At 42.1% G+C, this 25758-nt stretch overlaps 29 non-coding genes across 29 annotated transcripts; 12 read left to right on the top strand and 17 right to left on the bottom strand.

Moving 5' to 3' along the window:
• The first annotated feature begins 525 nt into the window (after window positions 1–525).
• Window positions 526–598, top strand: Trnak-cuu (transfer RNA lysine (anticodon CUU)). The gene has a single exon. It is a non-coding gene; the product is annotated as a tRNA-Lys (tRNA).
• Window positions 599–883: 285 nt separating this feature from the next.
• On the bottom strand, window positions 884–965 carry Trnas-gcu (transfer RNA serine (anticodon GCU)). The gene has a single exon. It is a non-coding gene; the product is annotated as a tRNA-Ser (tRNA).
• Window positions 966–8841: 7876 nt separating this feature from the next.
• Trnaq-uug (transfer RNA glutamine (anticodon UUG)) lies at window positions 8842–8913 on the bottom strand. Its single transcript has one exon. It is a non-coding gene; the product is annotated as a tRNA-Gln (tRNA).
• A 271-nt stretch (window positions 8914–9184) lies between these two features.
• Trnae-cuc (transfer RNA glutamic acid (anticodon CUC)) lies at window positions 9185–9257 on the top strand. Its single transcript has one exon. It is a non-coding gene; the product is annotated as a tRNA-Glu (tRNA).
• Window positions 9258–10427: 1170 nt separating this feature from the next.
• On the top strand, window positions 10428–10500 carry Trnak-cuu (transfer RNA lysine (anticodon CUU)). The gene has a single exon. It is a non-coding gene; the product is annotated as a tRNA-Lys (tRNA).
• Window positions 10501–11668: 1168 nt separating this feature from the next.
• On the top strand, window positions 11669–11741 carry Trnak-cuu (transfer RNA lysine (anticodon CUU)). Its single transcript has one exon. It is a non-coding gene; the product is annotated as a tRNA-Lys (tRNA).
• Window positions 11742–11946: 205 nt separating this feature from the next.
• Trnaq-uug (transfer RNA glutamine (anticodon UUG)) lies at window positions 11947–12018 on the bottom strand. Its single transcript has one exon. It is a non-coding gene; the product is annotated as a tRNA-Gln (tRNA).
• A 1873-nt stretch (window positions 12019–13891) lies between these two features.
• Trnas-gcu (transfer RNA serine (anticodon GCU)) lies at window positions 13892–13973 on the bottom strand. Its single transcript has one exon. It is a non-coding gene; the product is annotated as a tRNA-Ser (tRNA).
• Window positions 13974–14434: 461 nt separating this feature from the next.
• On the bottom strand, window positions 14435–14506 carry Trnaq-uug (transfer RNA glutamine (anticodon UUG)). Its single transcript has one exon. It is a non-coding gene; the product is annotated as a tRNA-Gln (tRNA).
• Window positions 14507–15056: 550 nt separating this feature from the next.
• On the bottom strand, window positions 15057–15128 carry Trnaq-uug (transfer RNA glutamine (anticodon UUG)). Its single transcript has one exon. It is a non-coding gene; the product is annotated as a tRNA-Gln (tRNA).
• Window positions 15129–16022: 894 nt separating this feature from the next.
• Window positions 16023–16095, top strand: Trnak-cuu (transfer RNA lysine (anticodon CUU)). The gene has a single exon. It is a non-coding gene; the product is annotated as a tRNA-Lys (tRNA).
• A 276-nt stretch (window positions 16096–16371) lies between these two features.
• Window positions 16372–16453, bottom strand: Trnas-gcu (transfer RNA serine (anticodon GCU)). The gene has a single exon. It is a non-coding gene; the product is annotated as a tRNA-Ser (tRNA).
• A 438-nt stretch (window positions 16454–16891) lies between these two features.
• Trnas-gcu (transfer RNA serine (anticodon GCU)) lies at window positions 16892–16973 on the bottom strand. The gene has a single exon. It is a non-coding gene; the product is annotated as a tRNA-Ser (tRNA).
• A 182-nt stretch (window positions 16974–17155) lies between these two features.
• Trnak-cuu (transfer RNA lysine (anticodon CUU)) lies at window positions 17156–17228 on the top strand. The gene has a single exon. It is a non-coding gene; the product is annotated as a tRNA-Lys (tRNA).
• A 285-nt stretch (window positions 17229–17513) lies between these two features.
• Window positions 17514–17595, bottom strand: Trnas-gcu (transfer RNA serine (anticodon GCU)). The gene has a single exon. It is a non-coding gene; the product is annotated as a tRNA-Ser (tRNA).
• A 703-nt stretch (window positions 17596–18298) lies between these two features.
• On the top strand, window positions 18299–18371 carry Trnak-cuu (transfer RNA lysine (anticodon CUU)). Its single transcript has one exon. It is a non-coding gene; the product is annotated as a tRNA-Lys (tRNA).
• Window positions 18372–19199: 828 nt separating this feature from the next.
• Trnaq-uug (transfer RNA glutamine (anticodon UUG)) lies at window positions 19200–19271 on the bottom strand. Its single transcript has one exon. It is a non-coding gene; the product is annotated as a tRNA-Gln (tRNA).
• A 7-nt stretch (window positions 19272–19278) lies between these two features.
• Trnas-gcu (transfer RNA serine (anticodon GCU)) lies at window positions 19279–19360 on the bottom strand. The gene has a single exon. It is a non-coding gene; the product is annotated as a tRNA-Ser (tRNA).
• Window positions 19361–19899: 539 nt separating this feature from the next.
• On the bottom strand, window positions 19900–19981 carry Trnas-gcu (transfer RNA serine (anticodon GCU)). The gene has a single exon. It is a non-coding gene; the product is annotated as a tRNA-Ser (tRNA).
• A 541-nt stretch (window positions 19982–20522) lies between these two features.
• Trnas-gcu (transfer RNA serine (anticodon GCU)) lies at window positions 20523–20604 on the bottom strand. The gene has a single exon. It is a non-coding gene; the product is annotated as a tRNA-Ser (tRNA).
• A 703-nt stretch (window positions 20605–21307) lies between these two features.
• Trnak-cuu (transfer RNA lysine (anticodon CUU)) lies at window positions 21308–21380 on the top strand. Its single transcript has one exon. It is a non-coding gene; the product is annotated as a tRNA-Lys (tRNA).
• A 550-nt stretch (window positions 21381–21930) lies between these two features.
• On the top strand, window positions 21931–22003 carry Trnak-cuu (transfer RNA lysine (anticodon CUU)). The gene has a single exon. It is a non-coding gene; the product is annotated as a tRNA-Lys (tRNA).
• A 205-nt stretch (window positions 22004–22208) lies between these two features.
• Window positions 22209–22280, bottom strand: Trnaq-uug (transfer RNA glutamine (anticodon UUG)). The gene has a single exon. It is a non-coding gene; the product is annotated as a tRNA-Gln (tRNA).
• Window positions 22281–22287: 7 nt separating this feature from the next.
• Window positions 22288–22369, bottom strand: Trnas-gcu (transfer RNA serine (anticodon GCU)). The gene has a single exon. It is a non-coding gene; the product is annotated as a tRNA-Ser (tRNA).
• Window positions 22370–22910: 541 nt separating this feature from the next.
• Trnas-gcu (transfer RNA serine (anticodon GCU)) lies at window positions 22911–22992 on the bottom strand. The gene has a single exon. It is a non-coding gene; the product is annotated as a tRNA-Ser (tRNA).
• Window positions 22993–23797: 805 nt separating this feature from the next.
• Trnak-cuu (transfer RNA lysine (anticodon CUU)) lies at window positions 23798–23870 on the top strand. Its single transcript has one exon. It is a non-coding gene; the product is annotated as a tRNA-Lys (tRNA).
• Window positions 23871–25041: 1171 nt separating this feature from the next.
• On the top strand, window positions 25042–25114 carry Trnak-cuu (transfer RNA lysine (anticodon CUU)). Its single transcript has one exon. It is a non-coding gene; the product is annotated as a tRNA-Lys (tRNA).
• Window positions 25115–25398: 284 nt separating this feature from the next.
• Trnas-gcu (transfer RNA serine (anticodon GCU)) lies at window positions 25399–25480 on the bottom strand. Its single transcript has one exon. It is a non-coding gene; the product is annotated as a tRNA-Ser (tRNA).
• Window positions 25481–25663: 183 nt separating this feature from the next.
• On the top strand, window positions 25664–25736 carry Trnak-cuu (transfer RNA lysine (anticodon CUU)). The gene has a single exon. It is a non-coding gene; the product is annotated as a tRNA-Lys (tRNA).
• Window positions 25737–25758: the final 22 nt, after the last annotated feature.

Below are 25758 nucleotides of genomic sequence, written 5' to 3'. Positions count from 1 at the left end.
TACGAACGCGCCATGGAAATCACCAAGTCTCCTTCTAAGCATGAGTGGTGCCATAAACTTGGCAAAAGTTGAAGAAATGACTTGAAAGCATTCAAATATGGCATAGTCAATTTTAAATAATTCAGCCTTTCCCTCACGTAATTTTTACACAAATGATTAAATCTGAATTCAAAAAGAAGGTCAGGTTCTACCTAGATGTGAACTCGGATCGCTGGATTCAAAGTCCAGAGTTCTAACCAATACACCATAGAACCGAATGTGCGACGAAGATGGCATTCGAACCCACGTGGTAGAGCCCAATGGATTAGCAGTCCATCGCCTTAACCACTCGGGCACCTCGTCTATTTCTGTAGCACGTCTACTTTATGGAAAGCTAACATTGCTGAACCTGTTTCGACTCACGTAACCTTATACCAGCCCAAACAGTAGGATTACGCGAGTGGCCCAACTTTAAGTAATCTTAGGTGTGGTCAGTTGTTGCGTAAGTCCATGACGGCTTCAATGGCGGAACGTAATAACGAATCAGCACGGCTAGCTCAGTCGGTAGAGCATGAGACTCTTAATCTCAGGGTCGTGGGCTCGAGCCCCACGTTGGGCGTTTTCTGATACACTTTTAATTGCATTACGAACGCGCCGTGGAAATCACCAATTCTCCTCTAAGCATGAGTTCTGCCATAAACCTGGCAAATGTTGAAGAAATGACTTGAAAGCATTCAAATATGGCTTAGACAATTTTAAATAAATCAGCCTTTCCCTCACGTATTTATTAAACAAAAGATTAAATAAGAATTCAAAAAGAAGATCAGGTTCTACCGAGATTTGAACTCGGATCGCTGGATTCAAAGTCCAGAGTGCTAAACATTACACCATAGAACAGAATGTGCGACGAAGATGGTATTCGAACCCACGCGGGCAGAGCCCAATGGATTAGCAGTCCATCGCCTTAACCACTCGGCCACCTCGTCTGTTTCTGTACCACGTCTACTTCATGGAAAGCTAACATTGCTGAACCTACTTCGACTCACGTAACCTTTTACCAGCCCAAACAGCAGGATTACCAAGTGGCCCAAATTTAAGTAATCTTAGGTGTGGTCAATTGTTGCGTAAGTCCAAGACGGCTTTAATGGCGGAACCTAATAACGAATCAGCCCGGCTAGCTCCTAATAACACTAACTGGACTTGTAAAATTGAGACTCTGTTCTATTGTCCAAATTGAGACTGTCGTCCAATCATATGACAGAAGAGTCTCAATTTTTCTCAATTTAACAATAGAAGAGTCTCAATTTTGAAAATTGAGACTGTTATGGCGTCTCATTGGCTAAGCGCGAAAATTGAGACTGCCAGCCAATGTGATTGGCCGAATTCAAAAATTGAGAATTCAGCGTAAAAATAAGATGGCGACGAAGAAGTGCTAGGCGAGGAGATGTCTGTTTTTGGTCAAATATTTGTTGGAATTGAGTGCTATAAATACTCCGCTCTGTCCTTTATACTGTGTCCTCTACTTCTTGTAGGCTTTACCTTCCCCATTACTTCCATTTTGTTTATAAATCTGCCCTAAAATGCCCAGAATTAGAGCTTTTATAACGGCTTAGTTCACAGCAGGGTAGCTAGTAGCTGGCTATAGTATTAGCTGTAGCTAGCTACGGCTAGGTTTGAGTTTGAATAGTCAAATTCCCAAGCTTGTCACACTTATCGGCCATACATTGTTAAGGTTTTAGCCATACAAACATACTTCCTTAACGGCAATCTTTTGGAAGGAAGGAGAATGTGGAGTGTCGTATTGTACGTTTAACGTTTAAAATTCTATGTAAAACTGTCATGTCTAATTATCTGGAAGGTTAATCCATACACACCGTTTACGTACGTAGATACTCCTGGTGTATAGCCGATAAGCATGTCAAGTTTTCCAAGGATGTCACCCCTTATGGTTATAAACAAATTTATTTTTATTTATAGTCTCTTGCTCAGCTAACTTAGTATTAGTGCAACATTTTTTAAAATGCCGAAGACCGGTCCGTCCAATAAGGATTGGCTAGTCCGATTGCGATTATTCGCCAACGGAAGTTTTAATTTCCAACGCGGGCAATGGCCCGCAAAAGATACAAAGTGGCATCGTGAATTGATGAAAATTAAATCTTGTCGTCGTCACGATGCAACAAAATCAAAAGATCTTTTTGGTAACGTCATTGCATGTACATGTACCTATCACCAAACGGTAAGGCTGATTCCCAGGATTTGCATTATTACATTCATTTAATGCTGACATAAATTAGAAAGGCTGTAGGGACATGGGTATATAAAATTTGCATATATATTTAGCCTACCAAACCATCTTCAACACTAACAGCTCCACCCCCAACATCTGTTCATCACACCTCAACAAATATCTCCACCTCACCTGCTTCAACTTCAGCCTCAACTACAGCAAGCCCATTAAAAGTGAAGCAAAGATTTACATATTACAAATCTCCACCAAAGGTATCGGACACCTTTTATATTTCTTTTTAAAAATAAGATGCAAAACTTTTGTATATATTTATGTGTCTTAGAATCTTAAACGTTAGTCCGGATCACGCATTGTTTTTGTCACAAGGATGTTTGAGAAGAAAAAAAACTTACGTTAACTGTTAAATTATAAGCTTAAGTTTACATTTTGTTAGCCTGTTTCAACTGCTCCTGTACCGCTACTTTCAAGTCCAACAACAACACAACCACCAAAACCTGTAAGTGTTACTGTATTTATTTTCATTAGATTGTGAAGATTGCAAATAAGCTATTTTAAAATATTTTGCAAAGATTTAATTTTGAATAATATGGATAAAAATTGTGAAATCACGCATTATAAAAACTGTCTTAAAAGACAGGTTTTATAATGCATGAATTATACATACTTGTAACTATGGTCATTTTTCCTTACATGTATTATTGTTTGTTTTAGTGGTTTTAGATTTTTTGTATGCAATTGCTCCTATTGTGTATAAAGGAATACGTAATATGCTCTTGTTGTATCTATTAACGGTTCGCTTTGATGTTATTTATGATAACTGACAGTTAGATTTTATTGAAACATATATAAAAAATGTAATGTTTATGTGACGATATATTTTGTAAGTAATTTTTTCTAAAATAAAACCTTTCATAAATTGAATATGCTTCATGACATGCTCAAAGGCTTTATTTTGGCAAATGTTGTGAAGCGAAAAAGTGCATTATTTTTAATATTTTTTCTACAGTCTGCTTCAACATCTCAGTCAGAACCAAAAACTGCTAAAACACCACCAAAAGTTGTAGGTTTCTAGTCTTAAATGTTTGTATAAAATTTTTTATATATATATATATATATATATATATATATATATATATATATATATATATATATATATATATATATATATATATATATATATATATATATATATATATATATATATATATATATATATATATATATATATATATATATATATATATATATATATATATATATATATATATATATATATATATATATATATATATATATATATATATATATATATATATATATATATATATATATATATATATATATATATATATATATATATATATATATATATATATATATATATATATATATATATATATATATATATATCAACTATAATAAGCAAAATGTAATGTTTTAAATTTTATGTTTCTTTAGCAAAGAAGTCCATCAAAGTTCCCAAGGCAGTCCAATGACTACAGTCAACGTCTGCCAAAAGGTTGGTCTACCAATGTGGCCATAGCTGATCGACAGTGGATAGGTCATCAAATTTTTGCAAATGGAAGAGACACGGCTGATCGATTTCAACAACCAATGAAATTATGGAACTATCCACCACCTGTAAAATCATCATCAATTTCTAAGCCTGTGCCGGATTAGTATTTTCTGAGGAGAATGTTTCTGTGGATGCCCCGGATGATGTACAACCGATTTTAAATGTCCCAATTGTGGTAGAAGTGTACAATCCCGAGGTATACACCAAAAAGTGCGCCTGGTTTTGGATTTAAAAGATTTCTACTATCTTGCATCAGAATATTTGGGTTGTGCTTGTGGTAAAACATTTGTAGCAACGGACAGCCGCATGTTGGAACAGCTACCTTATGCCGTAAAAGTTAAGTTCCCTGCTGTGCTTACATACCAATATGCATGTGACACTGCTATCATTTCTTTCTTGAAATCCAGAACTCTTGGAAATAGTAGCAACGCCCTGAAGAACACTCTGCTTGAAATGCACAGTGAATACTGGGTCATAAGAAATCTGGACTATCTCAAAGATTGTCAAAAGCATAAGGCAGCATTGGCCATGATAAATGCAAAACCATGCGTATATACTAAAGCTGATGCATTTCGGGTCCTAGCTAATTCTAAGTGGTTTTTGGCTGCATACGCAAGAGATGTGTGGTCCAGATTGGACATATGCAAGGCATTTGGAGATGTATTAAAAATTGATTCAACCAAAAAAATATTGTCAAGACTTACAGGAGATGCAAAAAAGTCTGCAACTTGGGTGACCAACGTTGGTAATGAGTATGGTGCCATTTTGCAAAGCATTGTCACATCATCAGAGTCAAATGAGTCTTTGCAACCTATGGCAGATGGTCTGATGTCACGGTACGAAAACGCAGATGTCCCACCACCTAGCCTTTTGTATACCGACAGAGATTGTTGTAGTCTCAGTGGCCCATCAAGGTTTAAGAGGTTGTTTCCATCTTGGGACAGTTTGGAAGTTCGCTTGGACATTTGGCACTTTATGAGACGCATTGCCCTTGGCTGTACTTCCGAATCCCACCCTCTTTATGGTCCCTTTATGTCACAGCTTTCGGGATGTATTTTTGAATGGGAAGAAGGTGATTACAAAAGGTTAGTTGCTGCTAAGAAGGAAGAGCTTCAGATGAAAGGACTGTCTGCACCCTCGTTAAAAGCGGTTACCAATGCAATAACAAAAGATGAATTGGCCAGACATTGCAAAAGAAAAACGAGAGGTGCTTCAGTTACCACAAAAAAAATCGAAGAACTTATCCTTACATATACTGGGTGTACTGACACTTTAGGTGTGCCATTCTTAAGGGAGAACATGGCGGAAATATATAATGAGCAAAAGAAGCATATTGTTTGCATCCAAGACCCAGACATGCCATTATATACTCAAGTCAAAATGGTCAAAAAAGGAGCTTCGTTTTTGCCATTGTACCGCTGTGCCAGAGGAAGCACTTCATTGGAATCTTTTCACTGCCACCTGTTAAAGTTCATTCCAGGATCTTCTGCCAATGCAGTAAATTTTCAAGCTTATTTAATGGATGGATTAGCCAGATGGAACACCCTGAGAAAAGACCAGGCAGAAGGTCCAGAGATGCTTTCTTTACGTTCCTTTGATGTTGAACTCGTTGCGAAATTCAACAAAATGCATTTGGATGTACATGGAGAAACATTTAACAACAAACCTGTTCCAAATAAAGCAACGAATGAAGTCATTGGTATGGAATATCTTTTTCGACAAATTGACATGAGCTTTACTCAAGCTTACGTAGACAGCACCATCGAAAACGGGTGCGAGTTAGAAGATGAGGGCATAGAGGTTGATGTCGATATCGATACTTCTGCTGTCAACCATCCAGTAGAGGACGTTGCTGATGGAGATGATGATGGGGCAGAAGAGATCGATGACACCACTACCGCTACCGACTCCAAAGGAATTCCTGGTTGAAATCATGTTGATGCGTTGGCACAAGCTCTTTTAGCATCGCATGGTCTCAGTATTTCGGATGAAGATGCACAAAAAATCACTAGTCTCTTCAATCAACTGGACGAATATGACAAAAAGCCACTAACATTTACAACTGTTTACCGGAAACCAGTAAAAGGACGCTTCTGCACAAGAAAGAGGGAAGGTTTTACTGGTTTGGTGCAAATGAAGAGATCGTTTTTGTCAGGTGCCTCCCCTGCTCTTTTCCCATCAAAAAGTAGGGTGGTTGAGGCTATTTGCATTCATCTGTGCCAGAAAATAGCAGTACCACACATCTACACGTAGTGACGGAAGCAGACAGTACCATTCTCGCTGGAGTACCATTTTAAAGGAGTACAATACCATTCGTGCAAGGTTATTTAACAGTCAACACCTGTTGGATAATACTAATATTACTTTGTTTAACATCAACGAGACCACCCTTAGACTTTGGTTCAAAGACAAAGTTCGAAGGGAAGAGATCGTCACACTGATGCAAGGAAGACCTGTTCCTAAAGCTGTTCACATTTCAGTTGATACTTTTCCAGTTGTTCGTGACCGACCAAACACAATGGAAGGTTTAAAGAACCCTATTAAGTTCACCAATCCTGAAGACCGATCTGGACAGTATAAAGTTTCATACCGTAGGAAGAGAAAAACATCTGCTGATGCAACAGAAGCAGGTGAACCAGCATTAAAAGTAATACCACCCATTAACATTCCACCAGTATTACCATCACCTATCTTACCAATGCCACACATGTTTACTCCTCCATCATCACCACCTTTTAACGTACCTTTTATTGTTTCACCAAATTCTTCTAATTTAAAAGCTAACCAGATTCCCATTCCGCAACCAATTCAAATCAACGTGCCGAAAAGCACTTACTACCGTCATCTGAAAGAGGGGAAAACGGACTTACCCGTTGCCAGAAAAGCATACTCTTGTCGGAAATGTGGGAAGCCAATGGCAGATGGACATGGACAGTTTAGAGGACAACGGTATTGTCCAAATGTGCCTGGTGCTTTACCTCACCATATCTGGTTAGCGCAAAAGAAGAAGGAGTTTGAAGATGGAAAAAAGTAAAACATTTAAGACGTACAACTAACTTAACTTACATGTTTAGATGATATATTCGCTCCCTACGATGGTACTGCGTCACTTAAGTTACATGTTCAGATGATATATTCGCTCCCTACGATGGTACTGCGTCACTTAACTTACATGTTCAGATGATATATTCGCTCCCTACGATGGTACTGCGTCACTTAACTTACATTTTCAGATGATATATTAGCTCCCTACGATGGTACTGCGTCACTTAACTTACATGTTCAGATGATATATTCGCTCCCTACGATGGTACTGCGTCACTTAACTTACATGTTCAGATGATATATTCGCTCCCTACGATGGTACTGGGTCACTTAACTTACATGTTCAGATGATATATTCGCTCCCTACGATGGTACACCTAACTTAACTTACATGTTCAGATGATATATTCGCTCCCTACGATGGTACACCTAACTTAACTTACATGTTCAGATGATATATTCGCTCCCTACGATGGTACACCTAACTTAACTTACATGTTTAGATGATATATTCGCACCCTACGATGGTACTGCGTAATTTAACTTACATGTTCAGATGATATATACGCTGCCAATGCTGCCAATGAAAGCACTGCGGACACTTGATTTACATGTTCAGATGATATAGACGCTGCCAATGCTGTCAATGGAAACACTGCGAACACTTGATTTACATGTTCAGATGATATATACGCTGCCAATGCTGCCAATGAACGCACTGCGTACACTTGATTTACATGTTCAGATGATATATACGCTGCCAATGCTGCCAATGGAAACAGTGCGAACACTTGATTTAACATGTTCAGATGATATATACGCTGCCAATGAACGCACTGCGGACACTTGATTTACATGTTCAGATGATATACAATTCCGGCACAGGCATTCGTAGATCGAGATTCCAAACGTTATTTATGAACGTTGCCTACGACAATAAAAACTTAACTTACACGCTCAGATGATATAACAAACTTAACTTGCATGTTCAGATGATATAATAGACCAACCTTTTTGGCAGGACTGTCTAAAGTAAAGACATTGGTGCTGAATCTACATACTTGGATGATATCAACATTACCGAACATTGCGAAGCCGGCAACAATGAGCATTTTGGCAAATGTGATACCCCCACCTAGAGTGGATAATACGGGATAGAACTGGTGCACAAGATCCCGGGGGACCGGTAGCCTGAATGTTATTATCTGACAAGTACGAGTTAGCATTTTCGCTTTTTGCTTTATAAACACATATTTTTCCGTTTAATACTTCGCGAAGCCACAAGTAATAAGCAAGCGCAGCCAGTGTACTTTTGTCAGCTTAATAATACTTTATCGTTTTTTAACTCTCGTTGCGATATATCATCGGGACATGTAAGTTAACTGACGCAGTACCATTGTAGGGTGCGAAACGGCCGCCGTCCTTCGACGGCACTATTAACTTAAAAAAAGAAAAACCACAAGTGCTCGAAAACGGCGCATAAATAAGACCTCTTGGCTCATCTGTAACTTTCAAATGCAACTGTCAACTTAAGTTGTATGTTCTGATGATATATTGCCACGAGAACAGCGATAATACCGTCAAATCGGTTAGCCGTGAGGTTGGCCGATGAATATTAACGGAATTTTTGCGCGCGCTTTCGTCTCTTTTTTTTCTTTCTCCCCTCTTTTTCTCATTTTTTTCTTTTCCCCCTTTCGTGTAGACCAATAGGCGTGAATTTTAGCTCAGTCGGTAGAGCATGAGACTCTTAATCTCAGGGTCGTGGGTTCGAGCCCCACGTTGGGCGTTCTCTGATACACTTTCAATTCCATTACGAACGCGCCGTGGAAATCACAAATCCTCCTCTAAGCATGAGTTCTGCAATAAACCTGGCAAATGTTGAAGAAATGACTTGAAAGCATTCAAATATGACTTAGTCCATTTTAAATAAATCAGCCTTTCCCTCACGTATTTTTTTTAACAAAAGATTAAATCAGAGTTCAAAAAGAAGGTCAGGTTCTACCGAGATTTGAACTCGGATCGCTGGATTCAAAGTCCAGAGTGCTAACCATTACACCATAGAACGAATGTGCGTCGCAGATGGGATTAGAACCCACGCGGGCAGCGCCCAATGGCCTAGCAGTCCATCGCCTTAACCACTCGGTCACCTCGTCTGTTTCTGTACCACGTCTACCTTATGGAAAGCTAACATTGCTGAACCTGTTTCGACTCACGTAACCTTTTACTAGCCCAAACTGTAGGATTACGCGAGTGGCGCAATTTTAAGTAATCTTAGGTCTGGTCAATTGTTGCATAAGTCCAAGACGGCTTTAATGGCGGAGCCTTATATCGTATCAGCCCAGCTAGCCCAGTCAGTAGAGTATGAGACTCTCAATATCAGGGTCGTGGGTTCGAGACCCACGTTGGGCGTTTTCTGATAGACTTTGGATTGCATTACGAACTCGCCGTGAAAATCACCAATTCTCCTTTAAGCATGAGTTCCGCCATAAACCTGGCAAATGTTGAAGAAATGACTTGAAAGCATTCAAATATGGCTTAGTCAATTTTAGATAAATCATCCCTTCCTCACGCATTTCTTAAACAAATGATTAAATCAGAGTTCAAAAAGAAAGTCAGGTTCTGCCGAGATTTGAACTCGGATCGCTGGGTTCAAAGTCCAGAGTGCTAAACATTACACCATAGAACCGAATGTGCGACGAAGATTGGATTGGAACCCACGCGGGCAGAGCCTAATGGATTAGCAGTCCATCGTCTTAACCACTGGGCCACTTCGTCTGATTCTGTACCACGTCTACTTTATGGAAAGCTAACATTGCTGAACCTGTTTCGACTCACGTAACCTTTTACCAGCCCAAACAGTAGGATTACGTGAGTGGCCCAATTTTAAGTAATCTTAGGCGTGGCCAATTGTTGCGTAAGTACAAGACGGCTTTAACGGCGGAATCTAATAACGAATCGGCCCGGCTAGCGCAGTCGGTACAGCATGAGACTCTTCATCGTAGGGCCGTGGTTTCGAGCCCCACGTTGGGAGTTTTCTGATACACTTTTAATTGCATTACGAACGGCCGTGGAAATCACCAATTCTCTTCCAAGCACGAGTTCTGCCATAAACCTGGCAAATGTTCAATAAATGACTTGAAAGCATTCAAATATAACTTAGTCAATTTTAAATAAATCAGCCTTTCCCTCACGTATTTTTTAAACAAAAGATTAAATCAAAATTCAAAAAGAAGGTCAGGTTCTACCGAGACTTGAACTCGGATCGCTGGGTTCAAAGTCCAGAGTGCTAACCATTACAGCATAGAACCAAATGTGCGACGAAGTTGGATTCGAACCCACGCGGGCAGAGCCCAATGGATTAGCAGTCCATCGCCTTAACAACTCGGCCACCTTGTCTGTTTCTATACCACGTCTACTTTATGGAAAGCTAACATTGCTGAACCTGTTTCGACTCACGTAACCTTTTACCAGCCCAAACAGTAGGATTACGCGAGTCGCCCAATTTTAAGTAATCTTAGGTGTGGTCAATTGTTGCGTAAGTCCAAGAGGGCTTTAATGGCGGAACCTAATTACGAATCAGCCCGGCTAGCTCAGTCGGTAGAGCATGAGACTCTTAACCTCAGGGTCGTGGGTTCGAGCCCCACGTTGGGCGTTTTCTGATACACTTTTAATTGCATTACGAACGCGCCGTGGAAATCACAACTTCTCCTCTAAGCATGAGTTCTGCCATAAACCTGGCAAATGTTGAAGAAATGACTTGAAAGCATTCAAATATGGCTTAGTCACTTTTAAATAAATCAGCCTTTCCCTCACGTATTTTTTTAACAAAAGAATAAATCAAAATTCAAAAGGAAGGTCAGTTTCTACCGAGATTTGAACTCGGATCGCTGGATTCAAAGTCGAGAATGCTAACCATTACACCATAGAACCGAATGTGCGACGAAGATTGGATTGGAACCCACGCGGGCAGAGCCTAATGGATTAGCAGTCCATCGTCTTAACCACTGGGACACTTCGTCTGTTTCTGTACCACGTCTACTTTATGGAAAGCTAACATTGCTGAACCTGTTTCGACTCACGTAACCTTTTACCAGCCCAAACAGTAGGATTACGTGAGTGGCCCAATTTTAAGTAATCTTAGGCGTGGCCAATTGTTGCGTAAGTACAAGACGGCTTTAACGGCGGAATCTAATAACGAATCGGCCCGGCTAGCGCAGTCGGTACAGCATTAGACTCTTCATCGTAGGGCCGTGGTTTCGAGCCCCACGTTGGGAGTTTTCTGATACACTTTTAATTGCATTACGAACGGCCGTGGAAAACACCAATTCTCTTCCAAGCACGAGTTCTGCCATAAACCTGGCAAATGTTGAAGAAATGACTTGAAAGCATTTAAAAATGGCTTAGTAAATTTTAAACAAATCAGCCTTTCCCTCACGTATTTTTTAAACAAAAGATTAAATAAGAATTCAAAAAGAAGGTCAGGTTCTACCGGGATTTGAACTCGGATCGCTGGATTCAAAGTCCGGAGTGCTAACCATTACACCATAGAACCGAATGTGCGACGAAGATGGGATTCGAAACCACGCGGGCAGAGGCCAATGGATTAGCAGTCCATCGCCTTAACCAATCGGCCACCTCGTCCGTTTCTGTACCACGTCTACTTTATGGAAAGCTAACATTGCTGAGCCTGTTTCGACTCACGTAACCTTTTACCAGCCCAAATAGTAGGATTACGCGAGTGGCCCAATTTTAAGTAATTTAAGGTGTGGTCAATTGTTGCGTAAATCCAAGACGGCTTCAATGGTGGAACCTAATAACGAATCCGGCTAGCTCAGTCGGTAGAGCATGAGACTCTTAATCTCAGGGTCGTGGGTTCGAGCCCCACGTTGGGCGTTTTCTGATAAACTTTTAATTGCGTTACGAACACGCCGTGTAAATCACCAATTCTCCTCCAAGCATGAATTCCGCCATAAACCTGGCAAATGTTGAAGAAATGACTTGAAATCTTTCAAATATGGCTTAATCAATTTTAGATAAATCATCCCTTCCTCACGCATTTCTTAAACAAATGATTAAGTCAGAGTTCAAAAAGAAGTTCAGGTTCTACCGGGATTTGAACTCGGATCGCTGGATTCAAAGTCCAGAGTGCTAACCATTACACCATAGAACCGAATGTGCGTCGAAGATGGGATTCGAACCCACGCGGGCACAGCCAAATGGATTAGCCGTACATCGCCTTAACCACTCGGCCACCTCGTCTGCTTCTGTACCACGTCTACTTTATGGAAAGCTAACATTGCTGAACCTGTTTCGAATCACGTGACATTTTACCAGCCCAAACAGTAGGAGTATGCGAGCGACCCAATTTTAAGTAATTTAAGGTGTGGTCAATTGTTGCGTAAGTCCAAGATGGCTTTAGTGGCGGCACCTAAAAACAAATCAAACCGGCTAGCTCAGTCGGTAAAGCATGAGACTCTTAATCTCAGGGTTGTGGGTTCGAGCCCCACGTTGGGCTTTTACCGATAGTCATTGGATTGCATTACAAGCGCCATGGAAATCACCAAGTCCCCTTCTAAGCATGAGTGGTGCCATAAACTTGGCAAAAGTTGAAGAAATGACTTGAAAGCATTCAAATATGGCTTAGTCAATTTTAAATAAATCAGCCTTTCCCTCACGTATTTGTTAAACAAAAGATTAAAAAAGAATTCAAAAAGAAGGTCAGGTTCTACCGAGATTTGAACTCGGATCGCTGGATTCAAAGTCCAGAGTACTGAACATTTCACCATAGAACTGCATGTGCGACGAAGATGTGATTCGAACCCACGCGGACAGAACCCGAAGGATTAGCAGTCCATCGCCTTAACCACTCGGCCACCTCGTCTGTTTCTGTACCACGTCTACTTTATGGAAAGCTAACATTGCTGAACCTGTTTCGACTCACGTAACCTTTTACCAGCCCAGACAGTAGGATTAAGTGAGTCGCCCAATTTTAAGTAATCTTAGGCGTGGTCAATTGTTGCGTAAGTCCAAGACGGCTTTAACGGCGGAATCTAATAACGAATTGACCCGGCTAGCGCAGTCGGTACAGCATGAGACTCTTCATCGTAGGGTCGTGGGTTCGAACCCCACGTTGGGAGTTTTCTGATACACTTTTAATTACATTACAAACGCGCCGTGGAAATCACCAATTCTCCTCTAAGCATGAGTTCTGCCATAAACCTGGCAAATGTTGAAGAAATGACTTGAAAGCATTCAAATAAGGCTTAGTCAATTTTAGATAAATCATCCCTTCCTCACGTAACTCTTAAACAAATGACTAAATCAGAGTTCAAAAAGAAAGTCAGGTTCTACCGAGATTTGAACTCGGATCGCTGGATTCAAAGTCCAGAGTGCTAACCATTTCACCATAGAACTGCATGTGCGACGAAGATGTGATTCGAACCCACGCAGGCAGAACCCGAAGGATTAGCAGTCCATCACCTTCACCACTCGGCCACCTCGTCTGTTTCTGTACCACGTCTACTTTATGGAAAGCTAACATTGCTGAACCTGTTTCGACTCCCGTAACCTTTTACCAGCCCAAACAGTAGGATTACGTGAGTGGCCCAATTTTAAGTAATCTTAGGCGTGGTCAATTGTTGCATTAGTCCAAGACGGCTTTGATGGCGGAACCTTATATCGTATCAACCCAGCTAGCCCAGTCAGTAGAGCATGAGACTCTTAATCTCAGGATCGTGGGTTCGAGCCCCACGTTAGGCGTTTTCTGATGGACTTTGGATTGCAGTACGAAGGCGCCGTGGAAATCACCAATTCTCCTATAAGCATGAGTTCCGCCATAAACCTGGCAAATGTTGAAGAAATGACTTGAAAGCATTCAAATATGGCTTAGTCAATTTTAGATAAATCATCCCTTCCTCACGCATTTCTTAAACAAATGATTAATTCAGAGTTCACAATGAAAGACAGGTTCTACCGAGATTTGAACTCGGATCGCTGGATTCAAACTCCAGAGTGCTAACCATTATAGCATAGAACCGAATGTGCGACGAAGATGGGATTCGAACCCACGCGGGCATAGCCCAATGGATTAGCAGTCCATCGCCTTAACCACTCGGCCACCTCGTCTGTTTCTGTACCACGTCTACTTTATGGAAAGCTAACATTGCTGAACCTGTTTCGACTCACGTAACCTTTTACCAGCCCAAACAGTAGGATTACGCGAGTGGTCCTATTTTAAGTAATCTTAGGTGTGGTCAATTGTTGCGTAAGTCCAAGACGGCTTTAATGGCGGAACGTAGTAACGAATCAGCCCGGCTAGCTCAGTCGGTAGAGCATGAGACTCTTAATCTCAGGGTCGTGGTTTCGAGGCCCACGTTGGCCGTTTTCTGATGCACTTTTAATTGCATTACGAACGCGCTTTGGAATTCACCAATTCTCCTTTAAGCATGAGTTCCGCCATAAACCTGGCAAGTGTTAAAGAAATGACTTGAAAGCTTTCAAATATGGCTTAGACCATTTTAGATAAATCATCCCTTCATCACGTAACTCTTAAACAAATGATTAAATCAGAGTTCAAAAAGAAAGTCAGGTTCTACCGAGATTTGAACTCGGATCGCTGGATTCAAAGTCCAGAGTGCTAACCATTACACCATAGAACCGAATGTGCGACGAAGATTGGATTCGAACGCACGCGGGCAGCGCCCAATGGACTAGCAGTCCATCGCCTTAACCACTGGGTCACCTCGTCTGTTTCTGTACCACGTGTACCTTATCGAAAGCTAACATTGATGAACCTGTTTCAACTCACGTAACCTTTTACTAGCCCAAACAGTAGGATTACGCGAGTGGCGCAATTTTAAGTAATCTTAGGTCTGGTCAATTGTTGCATAAGTCCAAGACGGCTTTGATGGCGGAACCTTATATCGTCTCAGCCCAGCTAGCCCAGTCAGTAGAGTATGAGACTCTTAATCTCAGGGTCGTGGTTTCGAGCCCCACGTTGGCCGTTTTCTGATGCACTTTTAATTGCATTACGAACGCGCCTTGGAATTCACCAATTCTCCTTTAAGCATGAGTTCCGCCATAAACCTGGCAAGTGTTAAAGAAATGACTTGAAAGCTTTCAAATATGGCTTAGTCCATTTTAGATAAATCATCCCTTCATCACGTAACTCTTAAACAAATGATTAAATCAGAGTTCAAAAAGAAAGTCAGGTTCTACCGAGATTTGAACTCGGATCGCTGGATTCAAAGTCCAGAGTGCTAACCATTACACCATAGAACCGAATGTGCGACGAAGATTGGATTCGAACCCACGCGGGCAGCGCCCAATGGACTAGCAGTCCATCGCCTTAACCACTGGGTCACCTCGTCTGTTTCTGTACCACGTGTACCTTATCGAAAGCTAACATTGATGAACCTGTTTCAACTCACGTAACCTTTTACTAGCCCAAACAGTAGGATTACGCGAGTGGCGCAATTTTAAGTAATCTTAGGTCTGGTCAATTGTTGCATAAGTCCAAGACGGCTTTGATGGCGGAACCTTATATCGTATCAACCCAGCTAGCCCAGTCAGTAGAGCATGAGACTCTTAATCTCAGGATCGTGGGTTCGAGCCCCACGTTAGGCGTTTTCTGATGGACTTTGGATTGCAGTACGAAGGCGCCGTGGAAATCACCAATTCTCCTCTAAGCCTGAGTTCTGCCATAAACCTGGCAAACGTTGAAGAAATGACTTGAAAGCATTCAAATATGGCTTAGTCAATTTTAAATAAATCAGCCTTTCCCTCACGTATTTTTTAAACAAAAGATTAAATCAGAATTCAAAAAGAAGGTCAGGTTCTACCGAGATTTGAACTCGGATTGCTGGATTCAAAGTCCAAAATGCCAACCATTACACCATAGAACCGAATGTGCGACGAAGATGGGATTCGAACCCGCGCGGGCACAGCCAATGGATTAGCAGTCCATCGCCTTAACCACTCGGCCACCTCGTCTGTTTCTGTACCACGTCTACTTTATGGAAAGCTAACATTGCTGAACCTGTTTCGACTCACGTGACATTTTACCAGCCCAAACAGTAGAAGTACGCGAGCGACCCAATTTTAAGTAATTTTAGCTGTGGTCAATTGTTGCGTAAGTCCAAGACGGTTTTAATGGCGGAGTCTAATAACGAACCAGCACGGCTAGCTCAGTCGGTAGAGCATGAGACTCTTAATCTCAGGGTCGTGTGTTCGAGCCCCACGTTGGGCGTTTTCTGCTGCACTTTTAATTGCATTATAAACGCGCCGTGGAAATCACCAATTCTCCTCTAAGCATGAGTTCTGCCATAAACCTCGCAAAAATGACTTGAAAGCAATCAAATATGGCCTAGTCAATTTTGAATAAATCAGCCTTTTCCACACGTATTTTTCAAACAAAAGATTAAGTCAGAATTCAAAAAGAAAGTCAGATTCTACCAAGAGTTGAACACGGATCGCTGGATTCAAAGTCCAGAGTGCTAACCATTACACCGTAGAACCGAATGTGCGACAAAGATGGGATTCGAACCCACGCGGGCAGAGCCCAATGGATTAGCAGTCCATCGCCTTAACCACTCGGCCACCTCGTCTGTTTCTGTACCACGTCTACTTTATGGAAAGCTAACATTGCTGAACCTGTTTTGACTCACGTAACCTTTTACCAGCCCAAACAGTATGATTACGTGAGTGGCCCAATTTTAAGTAATCTTAGGCGTGGTCAATTGTTGCGTCCACGTTAGGAGTTTTCTGATACACTTTTAATTGCATTACGAACGCGCCGTGGAAATCACCAATTCTCCTCTAAGCCTGAGTTCTGCCTTAAACCTGTCAAACGTTGAAGAAATGACTTGAAAGCATTCAAATATGGCTTAGTCAATTTTAAATAAATCAGCCTTTCCCTCACGTATTTTTTCAACAAAAGATTAAATCAGAATTCAAAAAGAAGGTCAGGTTCTACCGAGATTTGAACTCGGATCGCTGGATTCAAAGTCCAGAATGCCAACCATTACACCATAGAACCGAATGTGCGACGAAGATGGGATTCGAACCCGCGCGGGCACAGCCCAATGGATTAGCAGTCCATCGCCTTAACCACTCGGCCACCTCGTCTGTTTCTGTACCACGTCTACTTTATGGAAAGCTAACATTGCTGAACCTGTTTCGACTCACGTGACATTTTACCAGCCCAAACAGTAGAAGTACGCGAGCTCCCAATTTTAAGTAATTTTAGCTGTGGTCAATTGTTGCGTAAGTCCAAGACGGTTTTAATGGCGGAGTCTAATAACGAACCAGCACGGCTAGCTCAGTCGGTAGAGCATGAGACTCTTAATCTCAGGGTCGTGTGTTCGAGCCCCACGTTGGGCGTTTTCTGCTGCACTTTTAATTGCATTATAAACGCGCCGTGGAAATCACCAATTCTCCTCTAAGCGTGAGTTCTGCCATAAACCTGGCAAAGTTTGAAGAAATGACTTGAAAGCAATCAAATATGGCCTAGTCAATTTTGAATAAATCAGCCTTTTCCACACGTATTTTTCAAACAAAAGATTAAATCAGAATTCAAAAAGAAAGTCAGATTCTATCAAGAGTTGAACTCGGATCGCTGGATTCAAAGTCCAGAGTGCTAACCATTACACCATAGAACCGAATGTGCGACAAAGATGGGATTCGAACCCACGCGGGCAGAGCCCAATGGATTAGCAGTCCATCGCCTTAACCACTCGGCCACCTCGTCTGTTTCTGTACCACGTCTACTTTATGGAAAGCTAACATTGCTGAACCTGTTTTGACTCACGTAACCATTTACCAGCCCAAACAGTATGATTACGTGAGTGGCCCAATTTTAAGTAATCTTAGGCGTGGTCAATTGTTGCGTCCACGTTAGGAGTTTTCTGATACACTTTTAATTGCATTACGAACGCGCCGTGGAAATCACCAATTCTCCTCTAAGCCTGAGTTCTGCCATAAACCTGGCAAACGTTGAAGAAATGACTTGAAAGCATTCAAATATGGCTTAGTCAATTTTAAATAAATCAGCCTTTCCCTCACGTATTTTTTCAACAAAAGATTAAATCAGAATTCAAAAAGAAGGTCAGGTTCTACCGAGATTTGAACTCGGATCGCTGGATTCAAAGTCCAGAATGCCAACCATTACACCATAGAACCGAATGTGCGACGAAGATGGGATTCGAACCCGCGCGGTCACAGCCCAATGGATTAGCAGTCCATCGCCTTAACCACTCGGCCACCTCGTCTGTTTCTGTACCACGTCTACTTTATGGAAAGCTAACATTGCTGAACCTGTTTCGACTCACGTGACATTTTGCCAGCCCAAACAGTAGGAGTACGCGAGCGACCCAATTTTAAGTAATTTTAGCTGTGGTCAATTGTTGCGTTAGTCCAAGACGGCTATAATGGCGGAACCTAATAACGAATCAGCCCGGCTAGCCCAGTCGGTAGAGCATGAGACTCTTAATCTCAGGGTCGTGGGTTCGAGCCCCACGTTGGGCGTTTTCTGATAGACTTTGGATTGCATTACGAACGCGCTGTGGAAAACACCAATTCTCCTCTAAGCATGAGTTCTGCCATAAACCTGGCAAATGTTGAAGAAATGACTTGAAAGCATTCAAATATGGCTTAGTCAATTTTAAATAAATCAGCCTTTCCCTCACGTATTTTTTAAACAAAAGATTAAATAAGAATTCGAAAAGAAGGTCAGGTTTTACTGAGATTTGAACTAGGATCGCTGGATTCAAAGTCCAGAGTGCTAACCATTACACCATAGAACCGAATGTGCGACGAAGATGGGATTCGAACCCACGCGGGCACAGCCCAATGGATTAGCAGTCCATCGTTTTAACCACTCGGCCACCTCGTCTGTTTCTGTACCACGTTTACTTTATGGAAAGCTAACATTGCTGAACCTGTTTCGACTCACGTAACCTTTTACCAGCCCAAACAGTAGGATTACGCGAGTGGCCCTATTTTAAGTAATCTTAGGTGTGGTCAATTGTTGCGTAAGTCCAAGACGGCTTTAATGGCGGAACCTAATAACGAATCAGCCCGGCTAACTCAGTCGGTAGAGCATGAGACTCTTAATCTCAGGGTCGTGGTTTCGAGCCCCAAGTTGGGCGTTTTCAGATACACTTTTAATTGCATTACGAACGCGCCTTGGAAATCACCAATTCTCCTCTAAGCATGAGTTCTGCTATAAACCTGGCAAATGTTGAAGAAATGACTTGAAAGCTTTCAAATATGGCTTAGTCAATTTTAGATAAATCATCCCTTCCTCACGTATTTCTTAAACAAATGTTTAAATCAGAGTTCAGAAAGAAAGTCAGGTTCTACCGAGATTTGAACTCGGAACGCTGGATTCAAAGTCCAGAGTGCTAACCATTACAGCATAGAACCGAATGTGCGACGAAGATGGGATTCGAACCCACGCGGGCACAGCCCAATGGATTAGCAGTCCATCGCCTTAACCACTCGGCCACCTCGTCTGTTTTTGTACCACGTCTACTTTATGGAAAGCTAACATTGCTTAACCTGTTTCGACTCACGTGACATTTTACCAGCCCAAACAGTAGGAGTACGCGAGCGACCCAATTTAAATAATTTTAGCTGTGGTCAATTGTTGCGTAAGTCCAAGACGGCTTTAATGGCGGAACCTTATATCGTATCAGCCCTGCTAGCCCAGTCAGTAGAGTATGAGACTCTTAATCTCTAGGTCGTGGGTTCGAGCCCCACGTTGGGCGTTTTCTGATAGACTTTGGATTGCATTACGAACGCGCCATGGAATTCACCAATTTTCCTTTAAGCATGAGTTCCGCCATAAACCTGGCAAATGTTGAAGAAATGACTTGAAAGCATTCAAATATGGCTTAGTCAACTTTAAATAAATCAGCCTTTCCCTCACGTATTTTTTTAACAAAAGATTAAATCAGAATTCAAAGAGAAGGTCAGGTTCTACCGAGATTTGAACTCGGATCGCTGGATTCAAAGTGCAGAGTGCTAAACATTACACCATAGAACCGAATGGCGACGAAGATGGGATTCGAACCCGCGCGGGCACAGCCCAATGGATTAGCAGTCCATCGCCTTAACCACTCGGCCACCTCGTCTGTTTCTGTACCACGTCTACTTTATGGAAAGCTAACATTGCTGAACCTGTTTCGACTCACGTGACATTTTACCAGCCCAAACAGTAGAAGTACGCGAGCGACCCAATTTTAAGTAATTTTAGCTGTGGTCAATTGTTGCGTAAGTCCAAGACGGTTTTAATGGCGGAGTCTAATAACGAACCAGCACGTCTAGCTCAGTCGGTAGAGCATGAGACTCTTAATCTCAGGGTCGTGTGTTCGAGCCCCACGTTGGGCGTTTTCTGCTGCACTTTTAATTGCATTATAAACGCGCCGTGGAAATCACCAATTCTCCTCTAAGCATGAGTTCTGCCATAAACCTGGCAAAGTTTGAAGAAATGACTTGAAAGCAATCAAATATGGCCTAGTCAATTTTGAATAAATCAGCCTTTTCCACACGTATTTTTCAAACAAAAGATTAAATCAGAATTCAAAAAGAAAGTCAGATTCTACCAAGAGTTGAACTCGGATCGCTGGATTCAAAGTCCAGAGTGCTAACCATTACACCATAGAACCGAATGTGCGACAAAGATGGGATTCGAACCCACGCGGGCAGAGCCCAATGGATTAGCAGTCCATCGCCTTAACCACTCGGCCACCTCGTCTGTTTCTGTACCACGTCTACTTTATGGAAAGCTAACATTGCTGAACCTGTTTTGACTCACGTAACCTTTTACCAGCCCAAACAGTATGATTACGTGAGTGGCCCAATTTTAAGTAATCTTAGGCGTGGTCAATTGTTGCGTCCACGTTAGGAGTTTTCTGATACACTTTTAATTGCATTACGAACGCGCCGTGGAAATCACCAATTCTCCTCTAAGCCTGAGTTCTGCCATAAACCTGGCAAACGTTGAAGAAATGACTTGAAAGCATTCAAATATGGCTTAGTCAATTTTAAATAAATCAGCCTTTCCCTCACGTATTTTTTCAACAAAAGATTAAATCAGAATTCAAAAAGAAGGTCAGGTTCTACCGAGATTTGAACTCGGATCGCTGGATTCAATGTCCAGAATGCCAACCATTACACCATAGAACCGAATGTGCGACGAAGATGGGATTCGAACCCGCGCGGTCACAGCCCAATGGATTAGCAGTCCATCGCCTTAACCACTCGGCCACCTCGTCTGTTTCTGTACCACGTCTACTTTATGGAAAGCTAACATTGCTGAACCTGTTTCGACTCACGTGACATTTTGCCAGCCCAAACAGTAGGAGTACGCGAGCGACCCAATTTTAAGTAATTTTAGCTGTGGTCAATTGTTGCGTTAGTCCAAGACGGCTTTAATGGCGGAACCTAATAACGAATCAGCCCGGCTAGCCCAGTCGGTAGAGCATGAGACTCTTAATCTCAGGGTCGTGGGTTCGAGCCCCACGTTGGGCGTTTTCTGATAGACTTTGGATTGCATTACGAACGCGCTGTGGAAAACACCAATTCTCCTCTAAGCATGAGTTCTGCCATAAACCTGGCAAATGTTGAAGAAATGACTTGAAAGCATTCAAATATGGCTTAGTCAATTTTAAATAAATCAGCCTTTCTCTCACGTATTTTTTAAACAAAAGATTAAATAAGAATTCGAAAAGAAGGTCAGGTTCTACTGAGATTTGAACTAGGATCGCTGGATTCAAAGTCCAGAGTGCTAACCATTACACCATAGAACCGAATGTGCGACGAAGATGGGATTCGAACCCACGCGGGCACAGCCCAATGGATTAGCAGTCCATCGTTTTAACCACTCGGCCACCTCGTCTGTTTCTGTACCACGTTTACTTTATGGAAAGCTAACATTGCTGAACCTGTTTCGACTCACGTAACCTTTTACCAGCCCAAACAGTAGGATTACGCGAGTGGCCCTATTTTAAGTAATCTTAGGTGTGGTCAATTGTTGCGTAAGTCCAAGACGGCTTTAATGGCGGAACCTAATAACGAATCAGCCCGGCTAGCTCAGTCGGTAGAGCATGAGACTCTTAATCTCAGGGTCGTGGTTTCGAGCCCCAAGTTGGGCGTTTTCAGATACACTTTTAATTGCATTACGAACGCGCCTTGGAAATCACCAATTCTCCTCTAAGCATGAGTTCTGCTATAAACCTGGCAAATGTTGAAGAAATGACTTGAAAGCTTTCAAATATGGCTTAGTCAATTTTAGATAAATCATCCCTTCCTCACGTATTTCTTAAACAAATGTTTAAATCAGAGTTCAGAAAGAAAGTCAGGTTCTACCGAGATTTGAACTCGGATCGCTGGATTCAAAGTCCAGAGTGCTAACCATTACAGCATAGAACCGAATGTGCGACGAAGATGGGATTCGAACCCACGCGGGCACAGCCCAATGGATTAGCAGTCCATCGCCTTAACCACTCGGCCACCTCGTCTGTTTTTGTACCACGTCTACTTTATGGAAAGCTAACATTGCTTAACCTGTTTCGACTCACGTGACATTTTACCAGCCCAAACAGTAGGAGTACGCGAGCGACCCAATTTTAAATAATTTTAGCTGTGGTCAATTGTTGCGTAAGTCCAAGACGGCTTTAATGGCGGAACCTTATATCGTATCAGCCCTGCTAGCCCAGTCAGTAGAGTATGAGACTCTTAATCTCTAGGTCGTGGGTTCGAGCCCCACGTTGGGCGTTTTCTGATAGACTTTGGATTGCATTACGAACGCGCCATGGAAAAAAACAATTCTCCTTTAAGCATGAGTTCCGCCAAAAACCTGGCAAATGTTGAAGAAATGACTTGAAAGCATTCAAATATGGCTTAGTCAATTTTAAATAAATCAGCCCTTCCCTCACGTATTTTTTTAACAAAAGATTAAATCAGAATTCAAAAAGAAGGTCAGGTTCTACCGAGATTTGAACTCGGATCGCTGGATTAAAAGTCCAGAGTGCTAAACATTACACCATAGAACCGAATGTGCGACGAAGATGGGATTCGAACCCACGCGGGCACAGCCCAATGGATTAGCAGTCCATCGCCTTAACCACTCGGCCACCTCGTCTGTTTCTGTACCACGTCTACTTTATGGAAAGCTAACATTGCTTAACCTGTTTCGACTCACGTGACATTTTACCAGCCCAAACAGTAGGAGTACGCAAGCGACCCAATTTTAAATAATTTTAGCTGTGGTCAATTGTTGCGTAAGTCCAAGACGGCTTTAATGGCGGAACCTTATATCGTATCATCCCTGCTAGCCCAGTCAGTAGAGTATGAGACTCTTAATCTCAAGGTCGTGGGTTCGAGCCCCACGTTGGGCGTTTTCTGATAGACTTTGGATTGCATTACGAACGCGCCATGGAATTCACCAATTCTCCTTTAAGCATGAGTTCCGCCATAAACCTGGCAAATGTTGAAGAAATGACTTGAAAGCATTCAAATATGGCTTAGTCAATTTTAAATAAATCAGCCTTTCCCTCACGTATTTTTTTAACAAAAGATTAAATCAGAATTCAAAGAGAAGGTCAGGTTCTACCGAGATTTGAACTCGGATCGCTGGATTCAAAGTGCAGAGTGCTAAACATTACACCATAGAACCGAATGGCGACGAAGATGGGATTAGAACCCACGCGGGCAGAGCCCAATGAATTAGCAGTCCATCGCCTTAACCACTCGGCCACCTCGTCTGTTTCTGTACCACGTCTACTTTATGGAAAGCTAACATTGCTGAACCTGTTTCGACTCACGTAATCTTTTGCCAGCCCAAACAGTAGGATTACGCGATTGGCCCTATTTTAAGTAATCTTAGGTGTGGTCAATTGTTGCGTAAGTCCAAGACGGCTTTAATGGCGGAACCTAATAACGAATCAGTCCGGCTAGCTCAGTTGGTAGAGCATGAGACTCTTAATCTCAGGGTCGTGGTTTCGAGCCCCACGTTGGGCGTTTTCTGATACACTTTTAATTGCATTACGAACGCGCCTTGGAAATCACCAATTCTCTTCTAAGCATAAGTTCTGCCATAAACCTGGCAAATGTTGAAGAAATGACTTGAAAGCTTTCAAATATGGCTTAGTCAATTTTAGATAAATCATCCCTTCCTCACGTATTTCTTAAACAAATGTTTAAATCAGAGTTCAGAAAGAAAGTCAGGTCCTACCGAGATTTGAATTTGGATCACTGGATTCAAAGTCCAGAGTGATAACCATTACAGCATAGAACCGAACGTGCAACGAAAATGAGATTCGAACCCACGCGGGCAGCGCCCAATGGACTAGCAGTCCATCGCCTTAACCACTCGGCCACCTCGTCTGTTTCTGTACCACGTGTACTTTATGGAAAGCCAACATTGCTGAAACTGTTTCGACTCGCGTAACCTTTTACCAGCCCAAACAGTAGGATTACGCGAGTGGCCCAATTTTAAGTAATCTTAGGTGTGGTCAATTGTTGCGTAAGCCCAAGACGGCTTTAGTGGCGGCACCTGAAAACGAATCAGCCCGGCTAGCTCAGTAGGTAGAGCATGAGACTCTTAATCTCGGAGTCGTGAGTGCGAGCTCCACGTTCAGCGTTTTCTGATAGACTTTGAATTGCATTACGAACGCGCCGTGGAAATCACCAATTCTCCTCTAAGCATGAGTTCCGCCATAAACCAGGCAAATGTTGAAGAAATGACTTGAAAGCATTCAAGTATGGGTTAGTCAATTTTAGATAAATCATCCCTTCCTCACGCATTTCTTAAACAAATGATTAAGTCAGAGTTCAAAAAGAAATTCAGGTTCTACCGAGACTTAAACTCGGATCGCTGGATTCAAAGTCCAGAGTGCTAACCATTACAGCATAGAACCGAATGCGCGACGAAGATGGGATTCGAACCCACGCAGGCACAGCCCAATGGGTTAGCATTCCATTGCCTTAATCACTCGGCCACCTCGCCTGTTTCTGTACCACGTCCACTTTATGGAAAGCTAACATTGCTAAACCTGTTTCGACTCACGTGACATTCTACCAGTGCAAATAGTAGGAGTACGCAAGCGACCTAATTTTAAGTAATTTTAGGTGTGGTCAATTGTTGCGTAAGTCCAAGACGGCTTTAATGGCGGAACCTTATATTGTATCAGCCCAGCTAGCCCAGTCAGTAGAGTATGAGACTCTTAATCTCAAGGTCGTGGGTTCGAGCCCCACGTTGGGCGTTTTCTGATAGACTTTGGATTGCATTACGAACGCGCCTTGGAAATCACCAATTCTCCTTTAAGCATGAGTTCCGCCATAAACCTGGCAAATGTTGAAGAAATGACTTGAAAGCATTCAAATATGGCTTAGTCAATTTTAGATAAATCATCCCTTCCTCCCGCATTTCTTAAAGAAATGATTAAGTCAGACTTCACAATGAAAGTCAGGTTCTACCGAGATTTGAACTCGGATCGCTGGATTCAAAGTCCAGAGTGCTAACCAATACAGCATAGAACCGAATGTGCGACGAAGATGGGAATCGAACCCACGTGGGCAGAGCCCAATAGATTAGCAGTCCATCGCCTTAACCACTCGGCCACCTCGTCTGTTTCTGTACCACGTCTACTTTATGGAAAGCTAACATTGCTGAACCTGTTTCGACTCACGTAACATTTTACCAGCCCAAACAGTAGGATTACGCGAGTGGCCCAATTTTAAGTAATCTTAGGTGTGGTCAATTGTTGCGTAAGTCCAAGACGGCTTTAATGGAGGAACCTAATAACGAATTAGCCTGGCTAGCTCAGTTGGTAGAGCATGAGACTCTTAATCACATGGTTGTGTGTTCGAACCCCACGTTGGGCGCTTTCTGATACACTTTAAATTA

The sequence above is a fragment of the Hydractinia symbiolongicarpus genome, chromosome 14 (genome assembly GCF_029227915.1).
Source record: "Hydractinia symbiolongicarpus strain clone_291-10 chromosome 14, HSymV2.1, whole genome shotgun sequence".
Classification (NCBI taxonomy): Eukaryota; Metazoa; Cnidaria; class Hydrozoa; order Anthoathecata; family Hydractiniidae; genus Hydractinia; species Hydractinia symbiolongicarpus.
The sequence above is the reverse complement of the archived record's forward strand: the minus strand, read 5'-3'. Positions and strand labels throughout refer to the sequence as shown.